The sequence below is a fragment of the Sceloporus occidentalis genome, unplaced genomic scaffold (genome assembly GCF_023333645.1).
Source record: "Sceloporus occidentalis isolate IW3139 unplaced genomic scaffold, rSceOcc1.0.p SCAF_78, whole genome shotgun sequence".
Taxonomy (NCBI): domain Eukaryota; kingdom Metazoa; phylum Chordata; class Lepidosauria; order Squamata; family Phrynosomatidae; genus Sceloporus; species Sceloporus occidentalis.
The window spans coordinates 2508728-2516786 of NW_028317058.1; positions in this window are offsets into that span (position 1 = coordinate 2508728).

Consider the following 8059-nt stretch of genomic DNA (forward strand, 5'->3'; position numbering starts at 1 on the left):
TAGGCAGAAAGTTTATTTGTTCTATGGTAATGTGCAAAACCTAATGTTGCCAGACAAAAGATGATTGTAACTTGGCTTTGCGTGATTCATTGATTATAAATCAATATGAGCGGTGATGCCCCTCTTAAATAGGTATCTTCCTACAGCACTGTTCTTGGGAAGAGATGAGGCTTCCATGTTGGTTTTCTCATCATTGATTATAAATCTCATGATTTTCAGAATTCATAGAATAGTACAAAAACCTTTTTGATCTGTGAAAGCAGCCTTGCTCAACACAAATCCTGTGTGTGTGACACTTTTCTATAGAGAAACCATTTAGATGCAGGCACTTTAAATGCAGTACACATAATTGGGCTAACTCAAGCTCTGACCTCGGCTCCTTATAGAAGGTATAAGGGACTTTGTCAAGGTTAAGGAGGTGAGTGACATCCCCAAAATATGAAAGAAGGAAAAAAAGGGGCAGTCAGGGTAGAACCTGGGCGAGTATGGGGTAGATCCAGGAGGTAAGGAGTGTGAGCAGTGAAAAGCCAATTCCCTGCCCAAATACTAAACACACTGACCCTGAGGACCAGTACTCAGCTCTGATTTAGGGAGCCTCATGGAGAAATCAGGAGAGTTTCTAGTTGTGACAGTTTACTACATCCACCTGTTATTTCACTACAATTAACTTTAACCCTACCTACTAATTTCAAGGTAAAGCCAAATGATCACATTTCTTTATGTTTGGAAATCATGTGAACAGTTTGTTGTGTGAAACATTTTGCTTAAATAAAATGCTTAAAGTGTCAGTTTATCCATCATTCTACCCAACAGGATCGCAATATAAGTGTTCTTGGAGACATAATGCAGAGAAGAGCTGCTTGACAGCTTTTCGCAGCTTCTAGTATGTTTCTGTGTGGGCTGCATCTTGTGCTAATTACACAGTAGAGCAGCTTAGAAAAAGCAGTGTGACTGGGACAGTGGGTGCCAAACACTGCGGAAAGTCAAATATGACTCTCCAGCTATTTACTAATTTGCACCTCCTAAAAACCTATGTCAGCATTTGCTGGCTTTATTGGTGTTAAGCTTTTCAACAACCCGAGACTATTGAAACTGAAATGTTGTGTTCAAGGGCAGAAAAATTACACTTGGCAGAAAGGGAAAGTTGGTGGTTGTAAATTTTGTTGTATTAATTTACGTTTTATCCGTATATACTTCTTTTTGTGGCCAGCAAATTATTCCTTAAAATCTCAAAGGTTGGTAAAATAATACAAAATATTAATATCAAGAAACACATACAAAAAAAGGGCTTCATGAAGTGTAGTTCATAAAAAGCACTACCGAGGAAGTTCATAAAATACAGTAATTTCTTTTTTTTAATGAAACATTTTTCTTCAATCATAAATTGATGCCCCAGTCTCCATATCCATTTAATTGTAATGGTATGTTAGATATGTTTCAGCAAGGTTTAATCTTGATCCCTAAAGAACAAAACCAAAAAGTATGATAACCTTTTTGAAGAGTACCTTTGAAGTACTATTCTAGAGAGAAGGCTAAACTTTCTTTTTTTTTAAATTTATTGCAAATATGATGCAAATTACAGAAAATCCGCTGTAATATCTGGCAATCCTACAACCCGAAGTATATGTAGACATAATGATAAATAACATGTAAACTTTTGGTTTACCCGGTTGTCGCTACCTGTACAATAATTTTGAGTATTTAGTGAACACAGTCCATTGTATATGTCATTGTATATGGGGGCTTTCCGAGTCTGGATGTTTCAGTTCTTGCTAAACTTTCTTTAAGGTGATAAGAATAAAGCTATCCTAAAACTAAAACAAGACCAAAGACTGCTAAACGTCTGAGACTCTACATCAGAAAAACAGGCAGACCAGGTGGGTGGAATAGTCCTTGTCTGCTGTCAAATTTTCTATTATAAGGAAGTCTAGTTTTTGTCGATTGTTTTTACTTTGTGATGTTAGACAAACTTTTTTTCTTTTTGTCCTGGCACTAAAATTTGTTTTATTCTTCCCAACCATAAGTTGTGTTAAAACATTTCTGTTCATGACTCTTTTAATGTGCAGTAATTATAGAATTATAGGAACATAATGCAAATAAGAAAATGGTTATTTCTCCAGTCTCAATAGTTTAATGATACATGCCAGTTTTCACTTGTAGGCAGCATGAGGTTAGCTGGCTGGATGCTAGCTAACACTTAAAAGTGTTAGACACAACAGGAGACATAAATTCCATGGACTGGCTGTCAGAATCATGCACATTAAAATATGTCAACTGAAAATTAATACTCAGCAGATGCTCTGCAAAATTGTTCTGCACGACACATGAAATAGTACAAATTTACATTTAATTACTCTGAAATTTTAACTCTTTTCTGTACTTTTAATCCCTTTGAAGACTGGAGAGGTGAGCAACACGGAACATTGAAATAGACTGTACTTCATTTACATCATGGCTTTAAGAATAGTAACAATATCCATCAATAAGACAGCAAACTAAATAACTAAATAAATATATAAACACACACTCACACTCTACTTCAATCACTTGTATATTTATAAACAGTGTCACTCCTTGAAATGCTTCATATGCATTTGGCACACACACATAACTAAAAGAAAGGCCTTTAGCCAGTGCTAGACTGGCGATGATGGGGTAGCCCTGGCCAGTGGCCACCTGATGAAGTAACTGCGACTGACAGCTGGGTATTAGCGGCTGCACATTACATTTCAATGCTACTATAGCATGGAGCAGCAGAACAGGTAAGTATAGGGTATTGTCAGCTAATGCCCCCATGATGTGCCAAATGGCCAGTAAAGGCCTGGCAGCAGTACAAATCAGCTTTAAACAAACTTTGTAACAGTGAAAATATCTGACTGCTTAGGCCAATAGCCGTAACCTCACATAACCCAATTCCTTTACCTAGAAACGCACAAAGTTGTAGGTAAGGGTGTTGGCATAGCTTTAACCCTTAAATCAACCAGCAACTCCACACAAAACTGCCAACTGCGGGAATATTCCACGCAGGCAGATGCTCACAAGCACTTCCCATGAACTCTCACCCTGAGCTGCCTTCAAATACCGTATTGGCTCGGATATAGGCCTCCCCCCTATATAGGCCGCACCCTAAAAGTTTGGTGCTTTTTTAAAGAAAAAGTTTTTTTCTTTAAAAAAGCACCAAAAAAACATGCTGCCACTCTGCCTCCCCCCCGAGATATGCTGCCACTCTGTCTCTCCCCCCGAGATATGCTGCCACTGTCCTCCTCCTCCTCCCCCCCGAGATATGCTGCCACTGTCCCCCCCCCGAGATGTGCTGCCACTGTCCTCCTCCTCCCCCCCCGAGATATGCTGCCACTCTGCCCCCCCGACTTACGAGAGGAGACTCCCGGGTGTCTTGCGGGGCCGGCGGGGGACATCTACGCAATACAACTTCCGGTGCCGGCACTCAGCTGATGTGCCGGCACCAGAAGTTGTATACGCGTATTGCGTAGATGTCCCCCGCCGGCCCCGCAAGACACGCGGGAGTCTGCTCTGTTAAGTCTTGGGGGCAGAGGTAAAACGCATCGTGCGGGCGGTCACCGGCTGTGGCGATGCGGGTAAACAACCTCCGCAGCCGGTGACCATCCGCACGATGCGCTTAGACAACCTCCCGTGCCGGCACCCCCCCTGTGGAAAGTGCTGGCAGGGGAGGCTGTCTAAGCGTATCGGGGAGTAGGATGCAGGTCCCCTGCACCGCTGCGGGGGATCTGTATCCTAACCCCGCTGCCTGCCCGGCGCCCAGGACTGGCGCTAGACCCCGAATATAGGCCGCACCCCCACTTTAAAGACTTAAAGTGGGGGGAAAAAGTGCGGCCTATATTCGAGCCAATACGGTACTTCTAGAACTCAGTTCCTCATATCAGCTTTTAGTTGAACATGCATGATATTACATTGAGGCTAGGGACCTCCTGCTCTGATTTCAGATAAGAACACAAAGCAAGTGGAGAGGGTGTTAATAAAGTTTACCCATACGTTTTTTGCAGAGTTTCACAATATAGGGTGAAATCATGTCACTTTTACACCACAGAACCCCATCCACATTGGACTGACAAGGCTACAAAGCCTCTTTTTTGTAATTTTCGTAATTTGAATATTTAGGTATAGGCTTTTTTGTATGCTTTATTTCTATTCAAGAAGTAGCCACCAGTTGCAAATGTGTAATTTTAGAAGGAAAAAAAAACTGTTGGACCTTTCCCAATCAGAATGTCTGCAGGGTGGACAGGTAATTAATTATATTAATGGTCAGACAAAGTGTCACTTTGCTCTGATAGCTGACTATTGACGCTCCAGTGCAGGAGATAAAGTGTCATCACAGTGGCTTAGTTCCAGAGCTTTTAGAATTGTAGCACTTATTTAATCGCTTTAATTACATGCACAATAAAACATTACAACCTTTGTAATTAACAGCAAAAACTTTTACTCCAATGAGATACCATTATCCAGTCATGTGAATTAATGCACACTTTGTATATTTGTAATTCAATTCTGCTTTCTACTCATCATTTGACCAAATAAATAGTTGATTTTTTTTAGAGGCACTGATATAGAGAGCCCTCATGGATGCCTATATGTTTCCTGATTAGCCACTGAACAACTATAAGATGTTTACCAGTTCTTGACAACTGCTGCAGCACAATAAATAGAATCCATACACTAAATTACTTTAATTATGGCAGTCCACTAATTTGATATGCTGCAGATGTTGCCCTCAGTGTTACTGACTGTGAAATAACTAGCCTTTTCTCGGTTGTTTCTAGTAAGCCATTCCTTTTGCTCCAGGTCCTACACACACAGTGTTGGGCAGTTTTTATTTTCCTATTCTCCTTTGACTTGGTTCCTTTGGTTAGTGAGTTTCTTGACTCTAGGTTGTATTGTCCAAAATGGGGCATAACTAGAAACTACAGGGCCCCATTGCAAAAATTGCACTGGACTCCCACTTTACCAGACAGCGTATGCGCAATCTCTGTCCCTAATCAACATGTCTGCATCATCTTTATCCGAAACAACTGGTCAGTGTCACCAAATAACTTGGCTGCACCACCTTTGTCCCAAACAACTGTTCAGTGCCCCCAAACAGCTTGCCAGTGCCATCTGTGTATCAAAATAGTGACCCCAAACAGCCTGTCTGTGCCATTTATACTTGCAGGAGTGATGTGTCTCTTTCCCTCCGTGCTGTGTGCAGACTAATCCAGCATCCAAGAAGCTGATGTGAAGTCACTTCCTGCACTCTGGATCAGTCAGACAGTGTGTAGGGAGAGTGTGGGGAGGGCCGGCGTTTTTTGGCCTGGGGTGCAGTTAAAGCCAAGTGGCCTCATCTGTAACATACACACTAGCATGCATTTTACATTCTCACACATACATACATACATGCTTATTTTACAAAAATGAGTAAACTAACACACACTCAAACATACATTTACACACTCATTTTCACATATACACTCATAACACTTCTGCTTATACACTTCCACATACACATTCATGCTAACGCAGATTAACACATACACTCATGCTAATGCACACATTTACATATACACACTCATGCTTACACACACTTACACATATACTTCCCAATGCGGCTTTAAAGGGGCAAATTAGTGGGATAAGTGGTTGCACCAGTGACTCAGGCACTTAGAGTGGCAGCCAGGTCAGAATTAAGACCCTTGCAACCATGCTTGTTACGCCCCTGCTCATAGGCTTGCCTGGTACCTTAATTTTACCTATTATGTGATAGTCGTTGTAAACTATATTAGGCTGATTGTAAGTAAGAACATATAGGAAACAAAAACTTAACTGTTCAAATTTAATGCTCAGGTCTCTAATATTCTGTCCTCTATAGAATTGGCCTTCTCTACCTGTTCTTCCAGGTGTATTATTAACTTATGATGCTTTCAATGTGCATAGTGTGGCGGAAAGAAGAGAGGGAGGAGATGTGATAAAAAAAACATTTAACAGGGAAATTTTGTTTAAATGAGCAAAATGTAACAACAAGAGGTCATAATATAAAACTAGAGGGTCAGAGGCTTATATGTAATGTAATGTAATCAAGTGTTACTTGACTGAGCGAGGAGGGCAGATAAATTGAGTAGCCTCCAAGCTGAAGTGGTAGAGGCTAATATAGTGAGGAAATTTAAATATGCATGGGACAGGCATCGATCTAAAACAATATCAAGGACTAATTAAAGTCTTTACATCAGAAAAAAATGGCAGATTAGATGGGCTGAATGGTTCTTCTCTAATGTCACGTTCTATGTTTCTATTTTTATGCTGCCTTGAGACTTGCTCTCATTATTTAACTATTTGTCCTACCCTTCATTAAATTCCTTAGTACTCTAGTATCTTACCTTGCCAAACTCTAGTGCCTACAAACAGTTTATTGTTTTGTGATTATGCTAAATACGTAAGGTGTTTTCATTTGTTAAGGTGCACTGGGATTGCATTGTCCTCAATGTCATAAATAAGCTTGGTAGTTCACCTTGCACAGTTGGAAATCAAATTATAGTTCAGTTTTAAGGGAAGTAATTATTCTAACACATGTGAACGTAAAGCTACCTCTACCAGAGATGATATAGAAAGGTTTTGTAGGTAAAAATAAGTAATAAGGAAGTTATAAACATTCACTGTTAGAAAGTAAGATGAATGGCGTTTCTATTTCATCTTTTGGTGAAAAGTACTTACTGATAAAAAATATCTATTAGATAATGACTAGACTTGTGCATTCGTTTTCGGGCGAACATGAAAACGAACACGAAGAGCGCGTTTTCGTGTTCGTTCCGAAGACACGCCGAAGAGAAGACGGCAGCGGTAAAACGTAGGCGAAGACGAAGACACACACCACGAAGATCTTCGTGATCGTCTTCGTCTACCATTCTAACCCCCCCCTTCTAACTTACCTTGTCTTCGCGGCATCGCGGCAGTTCCCGGAAGAGGAAATCCGCAGGTTCGCCGTCACGGGTTACAGGGCAGTGCGAATGAACCTATTGGTCGCCTACAGGGACCCAATAGGCGCACTCGCAGCGAACCTATGGATTTCCAGTGGCATCTGCCGGGTAAGTTGCAGCATTGAGGTTTTAAAACCCCAATGCTGCAACTTACCCTGCAGATGCCACTGGTCTCCCTCCCTGTTCAATTAGTTAAATGTCCGTACGAGCGACTTTATTGGTCGTTCGTACGGACATTTAACTAATTGAACAGGGAGGGAGACCAGTGGGATGTGCCGGGTAAGTTACGCCACCAGGAGTTTAACAGTCTGTACGAGCGACCCTATTGGTCGCCAGCAGGGGGCTCGTCTGCCATCAACCAATGGCAGACGAGCCCCCTGCTGACGACCAATAGAGTTGCTCATACGTACATTTAAACTCCTGGCACCAGAGCTGCGTTAATCCCGTATTAACCCCTTAACCGGAAAAAACGAAGAAAAACCGAACACGAAGAATGTCCACGAATATTCGCCCGAAGAGAAGACAGGAACAGGCGAATATTCGCGGAATACGAAGATTTTTCCCCCCCCGAAGACGAGCACGAAGACGAACACGAAGAGCCCCCTGGTGCCCAAGTCTAATAATGACCTATTAGTGACATTATCCTTCATTGGTATATTGATGCATTATATGCACAAAAGCAGCTACAAAAGGTGAATAAATACATTTATCACACATACGCTATCGGCAATCTTTGAGTTTAGATTCCAATATTGTTGAATGGATTAGGCAGTGTCTGAGGTACAGACAACAGAGGGTTGAAGTCAATTAAGTATATTCGAAGCAAGGTCTTGTTACCAGTGGGGTACCTAAGGGATCTGTACTTTGACTAAAGATTTCCAGAAATTTTGAAGCCATGGAAAAACAAAAAAAGAAAAAAGTAGAGTAGTTTTACAAATGTAAAATTATATTGTTACACTGGGAAGAATGAAATGCAGTGTATATAAAAGCATCATGCTTGAAATAAAGTACAGGGTATTCAGTAAATAAAAAACAAAATTTGCATGAGAACAGATAACCCCCCTTTCCCTCAAAATAAA